This window comes from Vipera ursinii (genome assembly GCF_947247035.1).
Source record: "Vipera ursinii genome assembly, chromosome: 2".
NCBI classification, from domain to species: Eukaryota; Metazoa; Chordata; class Lepidosauria; order Squamata; family Viperidae; genus Vipera; species Vipera ursinii.
This window is the reverse complement of record NC_139513.1, coordinates 118,787,643-118,801,706: the sequence shown is the minus strand read 5'-3', so window position 1 is coordinate 118,801,706 and position 14,064 is coordinate 118,787,643. Positions and strand designations below refer to the sequence as shown.

The following is a 14,064-nucleotide window of genomic DNA, read 5'->3' as shown; positions in this document are numbered from 1 at the left end:
CTAGAGTTGGAAACGACTAGCACGCATGTGCGGGGGAACCTTTACCTTACCTTTACCTTTCAGCACTGGGCTTCCTCTCTGAAGAGGAAGAGCAATAGAAGCTGGTGGGCTCATTCAAACACAGCACTTTTTACAATGGTTTTAAACCTTATCCTTCCTTGGGGCATTTTGTTAGCCCTGCCTATTTAACACAGAAATGCCATCTATTCTCAAGCTGGCTGCTTGATGAGAGGCAACTTTAGTTAGCAAAGCAAAGGTGGTGGGTGAGCATTCAGTGAGGATTAATGTGTCCATCGCTTGTTCCAACAATAACAGGCAGGTTTTCTTTAGAGATTGGGCCGACTTCAAGCTGTGCTTCCATAGGCTGAGGCCTTTCATGTGACTGCTGCCAGGGAGGAGTGCAGAGATCAGTTGGCGTTTAAAGGCTGTAACAGCAGCACTATCAGCATAAAATATTAGCTTTCCCCAGCCGGATGCCCTTTACATGTGTCAAGGCTGCTTCTCCCAGAATTCCCTGCTTCTCTACTCACAGCTTCAAACCTGTGATGCATTACAACTGGCCGGGGAAGGAAAAAAAAGTTTCATTGCTGTGCCATACATCTAGATCAGGTTTCAGCCTTCTGTGAGCTGGGTGGAAAAAGTTACTCATTACAGCTCAGAATTGCTGTAGTCATGCACTCTGTGGACCTCTGAACTTGCCATTCAGGTCCTATTGAATGCTCTGTTTTGGCAACAAGATCAGGAAAAACAATCAGCACTGTGTGTTGATATTATTTTAGGAACCCCGAGTCAAGTACAGTTGGCAGCTACACTGTGTCCTTCATCCTTATACATAACCCCATTATGCATCTCACAAATGCTTGAACATTGCTCGTTAATGTTTATCATGGGTAAACATTAGCTGCTTGTTTAAAGTATAACATGCAACGTCTTGCTTCTCCATTTTTGTTTATCAGGATGAAAAACAACAGGTGGATTTCTCAGATGGGTTCAAGGGGAAGGCTGCAAAACAAAGTCTGAAATGGTTACCATAAACTGTACAGCTAGACATGTTGGGACCGTTGCAAATAAATCAGAGCATCAACCAAGGCCAAAGGTCTTATAGCCATCCTCAACTTCACACCTCAAAGGTTCCCTCCCTTTCCTGCAGTGGGTTATTTTAAGGGACTAAACGATGCTGTTGGATAGAGGCCAATCAAGGCCAGGGAAAGTTGAAGGGAGAATTAGTCTAATGTATTGGACAGTGAATGGCATCAAGGAAAAGCTACTTATTTTTTAAGCCACAAGACAAGCTAGTGCTTCGGCTCTGGCAGAAATATCTGTCTCTTTGAGTGTGTTGGCCTTGCAAGAATTGTGGCTTTTTTCTTGTAATCAGATGTTTATGCCTGAACCTTCTAATGATTTCTGCATTGTCTAGGACTGCAAAATCAGGAGACAGAACATACAAGATAGGTATTTTCTTGTGGTGACTTCCAGGTGGCTTAGAAAAGTAGAAAAACCCAAATCCAAAATCCAAATACACAGACCTAGAAATTCTCTTTAAAAAAAGAAGAGTGGCTTTTTGCACCAGTTGTACACAAAATCTAGTGGTCAGGGACCTCCAGCTAGGCACTTTAGTTCACATTACTTTTAAGAAGAAGGAATGACTATGAAACAGTAGAAGAGAATTTGAATTCAGAGGCTTCCCAGCTCTAAAGTTTGGGAAAGAGAAGGACTGGGGCTAAAATTAATACCAAATGGCATTAGGTTTTGTTTACACCAGCATAGCAGGGCTTACAGCGCACGCGTGCTAGGACACACATTCTCTAAATCTGGTTTGATATCTCTTGGATTTGAAATAATCTGATTGAACTGTTGAAGGCCAACTTCACAGTCTTGTTTCCAAGTGATCTATTCCCATTGTTACAGTAATTCCTTTTAACCATGTTTTCCCCAAAATAAGACCCGGTCTTATATTTTTTTTGCCTTCAAAAGAGGCACCAGGTCTTATTTTCAGGGGATGTCTTACCTGCTTTACCTTAGGACCACCGCAGCTAGGCCTCCCACTCCCCCGACACCTGTTGTGCCACTGCCTGAGTTCTTCTGCGGCCACTTGCAGATACACATCATGTGGTGCATTGCAAGAGGCCGCGTGGCTCACTGTGCCGCATGGCTTCCTGCTGTAAGCAGTGGCACCGGCGTAATGCACCATGTGGCATGCGGCCGCAAGTGGCCACAGAACTCAGACAACGGTGCAGTAGGAATCGGCATGGGAGTCCTGGCTGCAGCTGTCGTAAGTTAAACAGGTGCGGGGTGTGTGGGGCAGCTCCACCACCCCCATCCCCATCTAGCTTGATTTTTACATGTGTGCCTCACCCTAAAACTAGGACTTATTTTGGGAGGAGGGTTTATATTAGGTACAAACTTACATTTCAAGCTAGGGCTTATTTGGGGGATAGGTCTTATTTTTGGGAAAACACAGTACACATAGTCTTGCCCTGCAAGACTTAAAGAAGTGACCTATTTGATCAAATCAAGGGTATTTTTTTAGGAATGGTGAGGATTTATTCCCTCCTGTTAAGGGTGACATTCCTTTCTCCTTACAGGGGGTGAAGCTGCTCATCTCTCATTTCCTTGCCTGGGGGGTGAGGGTGGTGTCACATCATTTGGGCAATATTTCAATATATTTTTTAGTTTTGAGGTTAGACTGTAGGTTTTACAGTAGTTTGAGTGAATGTTGTCTTTTAAAATCTTGCTTTTATTATTTATGTTAGTTGTTACAAGTGGTTTTTTTTAGTGAGAAAGGGAACTAAAATATTTTAAATATATTGCATTTGAAATACGGTATGTTTCACATTTCTCACTGTGCCACCCCTCCCCCACTTGGCTTTCAATTTCAATTTTGTTGCAGTCTTTCCCCCCCTTCCCCCCCATGGTCATCACTTGGGCAATATTGGCATGTTTAAAAGGAAGTCTTTTGCATTTTATACTTTCCTCAGCTCTGTCCCATCAACACACTGGTATCCTTGTTTGGTTTGGGGTTTTTTTTTTGCCCAAGCCGAGTTGCATATTTCAAAAGGAAGAGTTAAACAGAAAAAAAAAATACAAACATACAAATGATCTTGTACAATGCCAATTTCCTCTCCATGCCAGAATGTAGATTTTTACAAGTGTGTGTGTGTTCCTCCCAGAAACTGCCTAGCCCCAAAGGTAAATTCCCATAAATGGGACAATCTCCATAAATATACCTGTAAATAAGGGATGTCATGTACAAAAATCAATTGATCTCATCTGAATACAGGTAGTCCTCGACTTGCAACAGTTCATTTAGTGACTGTTCAAAGTTACAATGGCACTGAAAACTGACTTATGACTGTTTTCCACCCTTGTGACCACTGCAGCCTCCCCATGATCAGAATTCAGACGCTTGGCAACTGGTTCCTATTTATGACGGTTGCAGTGTCCTGGGATCATGTGATCCCCTTTTGCGACCTTCTGACAAGCAAAGTCAACAGGGGAAGCCAGGATTCACTTAACAACCGTGTTACTAACTTAACAGCAGTGATTCACTTAACAGTAGAAGAGAGGTCCGAAAATGGGGCAAAATTTCCCATTAACAAATGTCTCATTTGCCAACATAAATTTTTGGGTCAACTGTGGTAGTTAAGTTGAGGGCTATATACTCCACTAACACATGAAACAGAGGCAGACACATATACTACTCATATAAAACAGAAACAGCAAATAACCCGAACCCTTATGATGAAATGAACAAAATCTTAAATTAACTGTTTGGAGAAATAGCAGAGGTGTGTGTGTGTGTGTGTGTGTGTGAGAGAGAGAGAGAGAGAGAGAGAGAGAGAGAGAGAGAGAGAGAGAGAGAGAGAGAGAGAGAGAGACTACTTGAGGCAAGGGGAAGAGATAACTGAAGTGTGGAAAAAAAGAGACAGAAGCCCTCTTTTGGTATTATCAAAAAGGTTAAATCTACTCTTAACAGCCACTCTCAAGCAAGTAATCTTTAGTTAATCTTCAAAGGCATCCCTGTTTGACAGCAGTGATATCTGTTTCTCCTGACATTCTTTTGTTTTCAACAGCTTCAACAAAGGAAAGAGGGATCCTTCAGCTCACAGGTAACTATGCTGGGATGGGGGGTGGGGAGGAAACATTGCCTTCTATCTTGTAAATATCCAGTATTTTATCTGAGCTTCCATGGCAATTTCTGTTTGTGCCTTTGAGTCAGGATTGGAATTCATTGTCTCCCAGTTTCTGGTGTGATGCCTTAACCCTTATATCAGAGTGGCTCTCTTAAGCAGCCTTAAACAGAACTAACCCTTTCCTTCCTGATCTTTTGAGGATAAAAGCAGCCTCTCTATTGGATGTCCTGGCTGCTTATTCATACATAAAGGTGACATACGACCACATACTGTTTCAAAGCCTTGACACTCAGCAAACCAGTCTTTTCATCGCAGCAACAAGGAAAGGCCGCACGGTCACATGATTTTCCATCCTTCAGGGCTTTGCCTCTCACATGACTTCCTACTAGGGCAGGGGTAGGCAACCTCGGCTCTTTTATGACTCACGGACTTCAACTCCCAGAATTCCTGAGTCAGCATAGCTGACTCAGGATTTATTTATTTATTTATTTTATTACATTTATATACCGCCCTTTCCCTGAGGACTCAGGGCGGTTTACAGGGAATTAAAAACCAACAATACAAAAGTTAAAACCAGTTTAAAAAAGATTAAACTTAACCCTGTGCAAATAAAACCCCAGTTAAAATAAATTAATCCTCAGCCTGGGCCAGAGAGCTCAAAGAGCCAGGTCTTCAGGCCCCGGCAGAATGAACGGAGGTCGGGGGCAGTCCTCAGCTCCACTGGCAGCTGGTTCCAGAAGGCAGGCGCCCCCACTGAGAAGGCCCTATCCCTGGGCGTTACCCGCCGGCAATCTCTTACCGGTGGGACCCTGAGCAGACCCTCCCTGTGGGAGCGCACTGGGCGAAGGGCACTTGATGCTGGCAGCAGGTGTTCCCTCAAGTACCCCGGACCCAAGCTATGTAGGAATTCTGGGAGTTGAAGTCCATGAGTCATAAAAGAGCCGAGGTTGCCTACCCCTGTACTAGGGCATGGTGACACATTTTGGGTTTCGGGTTTTCAAGTTCTCATTCAGTTCTCAGTCTTCAGATCTGAGGGAAGGGGTTTGCTTTCTAACTTCCTTCCAAAAAAGGAATTTGTCCTTGGTTGAGGCTGGTGTGTAAAAGGTCTGTCTTTACTGTGCTGTCATCTCTCCCAGTTAAAATCAAAAGGAATTCCCTTGTAATGAGTTTTTTCCAGATAGAAAATATAGTCGGGGAGAAGATAGAATTATGGAAGGAGACCTCACAGGAAGCAAAACTCCAGCAGGAGCAACATGCACTTACCTCTAGCAATAAAATAAAAGTTAAAAATTACCACCAAGAGGAATGGTGAATTATTCTCGAGCCCTTGGAGAAAAAAGTGGAAAAACAGATGCCTCTTATCTTAGGGAAAAAATGTCTGAGAAATGACAAAGGGTAGCTTATTGGATGCCACCCAATGACTCCAACAGCTGCTTCTACACATTTTATGCACCAAATGGAGAAAGAGTAGTAGTATCTCACAGATCGGAAGTGCCTTAAATAACTAAGGCTTCCCTTCTCTCCCACTCTGGTTGGATATAACGCCCACAAATCAACTGTATGTTTTTATATATTTTTTTCTTTTCCTAAGAGCTATTCTTCTTGTACTGTAAAATTTAGGGAAATTGTTGGATGGCAGCAGAGAGAGGAGAGAGAGAAACTCCCCCCAACAGTCTGTTGCCATCTAGTGGTACTTCAACCCTTATCTAGCCCAGTCTGATAGTCTTGATTAATAGGTTTTTCCCTTTCTAATTTTCTCCCCTCTGCTTTCAGAATGCTAAGGTATTAGGTGTATTTCCAATCTTACTTTGCTTCTTGGGTCTTAGTATGTTCAGCAGTAGTGGTTCTGTGAAGATATGGAGGCAGAGCCATGGTAGCAGAGTAGTTAGAATGCAGTATTGCAGGCTGACTCTGCCCACTGCCAAGAGTTCGATCCTGACCAGCTCAAGGTTGACTCAGCCTTCCATCTTTCTGAGGTCGGTAAAATGAGGACCCAGGTTGTTGGGGGCAATACACTGACCACTTAGAGAGGGCTGTAAAGCACAATGGGGTGGTATATAAATCTAAAGACTATTGCTATATGTATTTTTCCTGAGATTTCCGGGTTATTAAACTTGCCTTCCCTACAGATGTAGCAGACTCCATCACCCTTAGTCAATGCATCCTTCCTTATCTGTCTTGTCTTCTTTTTATCAACCAGTTATTCACACAGGACAATGTCTCACTGGATACACTTCCACTATAATTTAGATGTGCATCAGTGCTTTAGTTATCCTTCTATTAATATTTAATTTTCCTGAATACTTTGTTTAGAAATTCTCAGAATGAAAAAATATGTGAATTTCTGACATTCAAAGTTCTTTCTTTGAAGTAGAGATGTCTGTGTGAGACAGCAAAGTAAGTGACATGTTCAAAACATATTCATGACATACTTAAGAGGACTATGTTATCAAATTCACCAATGAAGACCCACAATTGGCAAATTGCAATTATTTCTCTAACATCTGATGTGTAGTGAAACAAGATATTGAGAGAAAGAGATCCTATGTGACAAAGCATAGATCATCATAGAGGTAATCCTCAACTTACAACCACAGTTGGGACCAGAATTTTCATTGCTAAGCAAAGTGGTTGTTAAGTGAATCGTGCCTGATTTTTACAACCTTTTTTTTTGGCCACAGTTGTTAAGCACATCACAGCAGCTGTTAATTAAATAATGTCATTAAGAGAATTCACCCTCCCTCAACGACTGTGCTAGTCAGAAGCTGGCTGGGAAGGTGCCAAATGGCAATTCCATGACCCTGGGACACTGCAGACATTGTAAATACATGCTGGTTTCCAAGCACCTGAATTTTGATTACATGACTGGGAATGCTATGACAGTCGTAAGTTTGAGGACCAGTCATAAGTCACTCTGCCATTGTATCATTGAACGGTTGCTAATGAATGGTTGTAAATCAAAGGCTACCTGCACAAGGAGCGTGAGAGTAGATTTTATTCACTATGTAAACAGGACACTCTTGGAGACTGGAAATACTGTGAGTGTATATGATTTTATGTCAGTCAACTAGCGTAAGCTGCAGATGAAGCATTTCCACTGGGTCTACAGGTTTGCTGCCTCTTTCCAGTAAGAGGTTGGGCAGCCAGCCAAACAAGCTGGATTTCTTCTCCACTTTTACATTATTTCAGAGCTCTATGATGTATTGTGGGATAAGATGAAGGATGGGACATGCCTTGTGCTTAGTTTGGACATGTAGTGCGGTTGATGGCATTCTGAATGTTTCTCAGGAGAATCTAGGTTGAAATCTGCTCAGGGTGGATAGTCTCTAACTCACAAGGTCATTTGCCTCTGTGCTGCAAGAAGAAGGTGGTGGGGAGAGGGGAGAGCTGGACAAGCAAGTAACTTAAAGCCTCTCTTCTATTATAATAGTCCCTTCCTTCCCTTCTCGGGACCTTACAATCTCTGCTGCTAGCATTTTTTCCTGCAGTTTCATAAATGTGTTATTTATTTATTTATTTATTTATTTATTTATTTATTTATTTATTTATTATTTTTTATTTTAATCCCATTTATATCCCGCCCTTCTCCAAAGACTCAGGGCGGCTTACAAGCTTAGCAGTAGCCTTCATTCTATGTATATGCCTGCTTATTATTAGGGCTTTTGCCCCCCCCCCCCCAAGCGGCATTATTACAAAGTCAGCTTATTGCCCCCAACAATCTGGGTCCTCATTTTACCTACCTCGGAAGGATGGAAGGTTGAGTCAACCTTGTAGACTATTCAGAAAGTTTTATGTGACGAATATATTTTCCCCACTTTAAATGGCATTTATAGGCCCCATTTTAACTGACAATTTCAGTAATCGTCAGAAAGATCAAAGTTGGGGGTGAAAAAAAACTGTAATGCCATCTTACATTCCTTTCATTGGAAATATATGCATACTATTCTGAAGTCTTTGGAAGGGATTATATAATGCCTAGCGATATGCAAAAGGGACTTTTCTGTCTCCTTCACAGTTCCAAATGGGAAATGAGGTTATGTGTCTTTATTTACCAGGTGCGGAGAATGACATGTTTCCTCTCTTCTCAAATGCTGTATTGAAAGTATTTTTACTTCCTGATAGATTTATAATTCCCATCAGAACCATAATGTTATCAGTTGAGTGTTTCAACAGCCAGAATTGCTCAAGGGCTATTTTGAAAGGAATGACAGAAATAGTAACCACAGTCATTCCGAGTGAGGTGGCATACATTTTTTTTAAAAAAATATGTTATTAGTTTGAAGGTGAGGATATGTATGTAAGGAGAAAAATAATGTGGTGAGAACGTTCGCTAGATAGCGAAGAACAGACCTGAGAAGACGTCTAGAGACAAAATCACCAGGACTGATCAGGTGATATGGATCAGTCCTGGAAAGCAGGTGCCTATCCCACTATATGTTGGGATAGGCAGATCCTTTCAGAGGCCACCCATATCACCTGGTCAATAGGAAAAGGTAGATAACAGCTGTTCCATAACTAAAGTTCCTTTTGCTTGGAGTTATTTCTACGGCAAATATGGGATGAGAACAAATAGATACAAGCAGGGCACAACTCTTGTTTCTGGTCTTAAATGCAGGGGTAGGCAACCTTGGCTCTTTTATGACTCGTGGACTTCAACTCCCAGAATTCCTTGGCCGGCTGGCTCAGGAATTCTGGGAGTTGAAGTCCACGAGTCATAAAAGCCAAAGTTGCCTACCCCTGTAGGCAAACAAGAATGGAGGAAGTGAAAGCTGCAACTGAAAATTATGTGTCATTCAGAGGTGAGGGAGCTCCAGGCTTCCAGATGTTGTCTGGCTAAAGATCCAACTATCTCTAAACACTGTTACGCTTGGGGCTCTTACAAGTTGGACTTCAGCAGCATATCCTGGAAGGTACAAACTGACACATCTGTCTCTTAAACCAGCATCTCAGATAAAAGGTACGTATACAAAGTCTGTTAAATTAGTCTTCTCATTTTTTTTCCTGCTAATCTTCAGTTCATTCTGTTTCATTTTGGGCATCATTATATGTTTTTGTAGCTTTTCTTTAATAGGCATATTTTTTTCCTGGTACGAATACTTCTGCAAGTAAGTTTTCCTTCTGCATTGCATTCTAAACCTTTTGCTGCCGATATATATATATATTTTTTGCAAGCACTTTCAAATGTGTCATTTTGTAGCCCCCTTTGGTTCAGCATTTTCACCTTTTGTTGTTGTTGTTAAATGGGTTTCCAGATTCTTCCAAATACAAGTCTATGACTCAACAGCAGTAGCACCATTGGAACTTTAACCATGGGTTTTACCAACCACATTTCCAGGCTGACTGGGATTTTGAAACAAGAACTAAAGCCCATCCTGGGTAGCAGACAGAAGGATGGAAGGATGTGTAATTTGTTAGAACATCTGTGGTTAAGACTGGCCCTGCTACTTCTTCTCAGGATTATGCACTGATGCTCTTAAAACTGAAACAAGCCACTGCTTGTTGAGGGCTCCTTTTCTCTTTCTTTGAGAAGCCTCGGCTTTGAGCACTTGGCAGGACTTACAAGCCAGGATGGGGCTGATTTTTTGGGGAGAACTTCATGAAGCAAACCCAGTCCAATATGGGTGTGGATAAGTAGCTTTCTTCTGTCAAAGCAAGAAGCATTGCCCTACCAGTTTGCCCTTGGAGCATATTCTTCATCTACTTTTTGTTACGAATAACACAGTGTAGGTGGATGGACTAACTGGGCCCTGGAGATATTTTAGGCTAAATCTCCCAGAAACTCTTGCCATTGACCCCGAGGGCTGCTGGGATAGATGGAATTCCAAAACTTCAGGAGGACATTAGGATACTTGCCCCAATGTTTGTTTTTAAAGATAATTGACATTAAACATTGCTAGAGTTGGGTTCTTGAATTAATATTACTGTTGCAAGATAGCAGCTGCTAGTCAAGGCAAATTATTCCGTAATAGGCAAGAAAATATACTGTATGTGGAAAACAGTTACTAAGACTTAAAATGCCAAAATGCCAGTTTGGTCTAATGGTTAAGGTGCTGGGCTAGAAATCAGGAGACAGAAAGTTCTAGTCCTGCCTTAAGCATGAAAGCCAGCTGGGTGGGACCGTCATTCTTTCTCAGCCCAACTCACCTTACAGAGTGGTTGCTGTTGGGAAAATAGCAGGAGGAAGGAATATTAGATATGTCCGCCACCTTGAATTGTTTCTAAAAATTATAATGGTGGATATAAGTAAATAAAATAAAGTAATCCAGAAAGTAACCCCAATTATTGTAAAATAAAGAATAAATCTAGGAATGCTACATCTCAAATTTAGCTGAGAGAAGGCTGATTCAAATTTATCCATCTTTAAGGGTTGAAATACTTAAAAGTCAATATTTAAAATTGACCCCTCAATCATTAAAGTCAAACAATGAAACAAATAATGGTTTCTTATAATAATAATTTGCCCTTTTCTCCTCCAGCTCTCTACCCTTTGTATCAACTCCAGGAAGAATTTTTTAAAAACCTAACATTTAAGAAATAGCAGGCGAACTTATATTTGCTATATGACTCACTCCCTGAATGTTCTCATTTCTCTGGGGTGAGAGGAAAAATATTTACCTAAAGAAGAATACATTATTTTTATTCACCAAGTAATTTATATAAGATCTCCCTCCCTTTTAGAAAGATCTAGAGAAAATGGTAATAAGGCAAATGAGTGTGTTTTCTAATAATTGTTTTGGGGAGTAGTCTTAAAATTAGTTTCTTGAAAATAAAATAAAAATAGAATAGCTGTACCTGCAACGCTAGAAAACTCAATTTATTCATAGAAGCTGAGAACAAGGGATGGCGGGGAGAGCTAACTCTGATACAGAGAACTGAACCTTTTTCTAACCATCATGGAAACCATGACTTTTGAATAAAAAAGTGTGCCTTTAACAACCACAGGGTTTTGCAGTGTAGTTTATTGCAAATAATACATGGGCCCCTTGCATTGGCTGGGCATTAAAACTATTGTCCAGCTGTGAAGATTTCAAGCAGGGATGGGTACCTATGCCCTCTTTATGACCTGTGGACTTCAACTCCCAGGATTTCTGAGCCAGCCATGCTCCTGGTTCTGGGAGTTGAATTCTCCACCGGGTCATTAAGGGGCCATAGTTGCCCATCCCTAATCTCAAGTGATCAGAGATGGAAGTAGCTAAGCCTCCAGCTGCTTGCTGGCCTTAGTTGTTTGCAATGGTTTCCTTAGTTTAGGCAGAGTAACAGAAGAGGTCAAGGTCATCTAATGAAGAAAGGGAAGATAGCTGATGGCATTTCCTGCAATAGAGGATTGAAATAGAAAAGAACATAGTTCATCTGTTCTGCATGCACATAACTCTGTGCAGAGGTTGCAAAAGTGACCTCGTGTGTTTATAAGTTACTGTACTATGGGAAGGTAGTTGGAGATATCTGCCTAACTGTTCACCTGACCTTGCCATGTTTTCCTAAAAAGTTTATAGAAGATGGCTTCTGTATCTGCAAAGCGGAAGAGGAAGGATAAAAAGTTGCTTGCATCGTTCAGAAACCTTCCACTCTAGAAATGAAAAGGCACTTTCTACATCACAAGTGACACCCCCTTTAGGGAGACCAGATGCTTTTTCTCCATCACGGGGTGAATTCATAATTAGGAGGAAGTAATTTGATTGACACGAATCACAGAGGCCCCAAAGAAAGAGGCTTAACATGCTTTTGGGTAATGTATAAACATTTATTCCTATAAATAATTCTGGAGGTTTAATGATTCATTTATACTACTTGAGTTACATTTTTAAAAATGGTTGTAGAAAGCTGCTGCTCTCAAATAACTGTAACATCTTAGTGCAATCCATAATTTCATGTAACTTTTAGAAGGATCTAAATGAGCATTTTGAGCTCTTTGCTGTATTGTGGGATCATGACAATTCATTTAGCAGCTTTATAATATTCCCAGTGTGTTTATAAGTACATTGGTGTGCACAGATTTCAAGTTGTCCAGAATACTGCCTCCAATTCTCCAGATTTCCATACTGATTTAAAATTATTTTTAAATTATAATTTTTATTAAAAAATAGAACAGGGAAGTCACAAAAAGGACATATTACATCAGCTCTTTGTCACAAACATGGAGTTAATGTTGCATCTCTGTGAGATCGCATACTTCTGCCCATGTTTGGCAGCCAAGGCTTTTGAGATACTGCAGTTCTATGGAGGTTGTGTGCTCGTGCTTCCCCATTTGCAGGAATTCTTTCTTCACCCTGCCTCTGAACAATTAGACTTATTTCAGGTGATTAAAATGGTCTTTTAAGGGGAAAGATGGCTTGATGGCTTTTCAGCTCTCCCTTGTAACTTCTTAGACCTGTTGCATGAGGCAAATACACACAGCATAACAAAAGAATATGAATGTGAAGGATTTATTTAAATCCTGTGGCTACTTAGAACAGTGATGTGTTCATTAACATTATTTGCTCCTTGTTCTCTGTATTTCAAAGTCAGCAGAGGACAATTGTGGATCATTTTCATAGTCTTTTGAGGTATTGGAAATTGTGGCAGTCTGTAAGTCCCCAAAATAACCTCTTTAGTGTAGTGCTTAAGGATGGTTTTGGACCATTTTTAAAGATATTATAGATATCCCTAGAAAATAAATACGACACGGGACTGCAGTCTTGTGCCTTGTTTAGACTTTAGAAGAGTGTTTGATTACCCCGAAGGGGGGAAAAAAGTGAACAAGCAGGGGTCCAAAGAAAAGGGATGGTACATTCTAGCAAATTGGTGTTCTGTGACTGGCCATAACAACCCTCACATCCATCATGGGTATGCTTGCAAAATTCCAGATGTGCCACTGCCCCACCAAAGTTTGCATGCCCTGATTGTGGGACATGCATCCACAGATTTGTTGCTAGGTGCCTCTGTATTTGTACACACATATACAGTACTGAGGGAGAGGGATTCTAAAATGTTCTGCTCCTGCCTACCCAATAAATATGAAAGGGCTGCATTCTTCAGATTTTATAAGTAGTGCAAGCCCAGGTACAGTATATAATTAATTCAGAAGTTAAACCATTCCATGGCAGAAAAGCCACCATTCATTTCCCCAATAGTACCTTGAACTGAGCTGCATTGGCTTTTTTTCCTCCCTCAAGAATGGAAGGTAAGCCCATTGTCATGGACATGAAGAAGTGCCCTCTAACACTACTAATGGTATTTAAGGTGAACCCAGATGCAGTTCAAACCTCAACTGATGTTGTGTTAGGAATATTCTGTTTCTTTGAGCCAAAATATTGATTAGGTGTTTGACCAGGTTAAACAGTCCTAGATACAATGTAAAGAGCTCTTGGGGATGTATGAACACACATATATTATTTTCAGTACTAATACAACAGTGGCTTGTTGTTGCTTTCTTTGTGACTTTTTTTTCTTCATTGTTCCATTAAATCTACAGCCCTGGAAGGCCACGTTGGTTCACAAATTCTAACCAAATCCAATCTTCTAAAATCAGGTAGGAGGTATGGATGGCCTGAGTGCAAATAAATCAAGGGTTGAAATAGTACGAGGGATTTCATGAACATAAGGAACATTTTTGAAAAGAAACAAAACCTAGAAAGATGCAGTACTATGGAAACTGGAAAATGTAATGAGGGCATTGAGAGCAACATGTGTTGGAAAATGCAATAGGGGTCAGCGTATCCATGGCAAAATTTGTGTTCAGGTAAAGAGAAAAACAATATTTTGACATAGTAAAACTAAGAATAGCTTGAGGCCACCTTAGGTGTGAAGTGGGAATCAGATGAAGGGAATGTTATGAAGACACAGAAGGAAAAAGATAACTGCATGTTTGTATCAGGTGTACATGAGAAAAGTCTTTGATCCTGCTGTTATGACAACATATAGTTATTTGAGAAAATGCTGCTTCAATACAATT

The 14,064-nt window shown here is 40.8% G+C and overlaps 1 protein-coding gene across 5 annotated transcripts in view; it reads left to right on the top strand.

Moving 5' to 3' along the window:
* Positions 1–14,064, top strand: part of UBALD2 (UBA like domain containing 2) — a 52,297-nt gene that overhangs the window by 35,524 nt on the left and 2,709 nt on the right. Inside the window, exons 3-5 of one of the 5 annotated variants that reach the window (XR_014491509.1) lie at positions 4,074–4,109; positions 11,620–11,859; positions 13,585–13,641. The gene's annotated coding sequence lies outside the window, so the exon portion shown is untranslated. Of the gene's footprint in view, positions 1–4,073; positions 4,110–9,007; positions 9,091–10,384; positions 11,860–13,584; positions 13,649–13,677; positions 13,852–14,064 lie in introns of those variants that run through there. The other 4 variants (XR_014491510.1, XR_014491511.1, XR_014491512.1 and 1 more) reach the window with 4 other exon arrangements.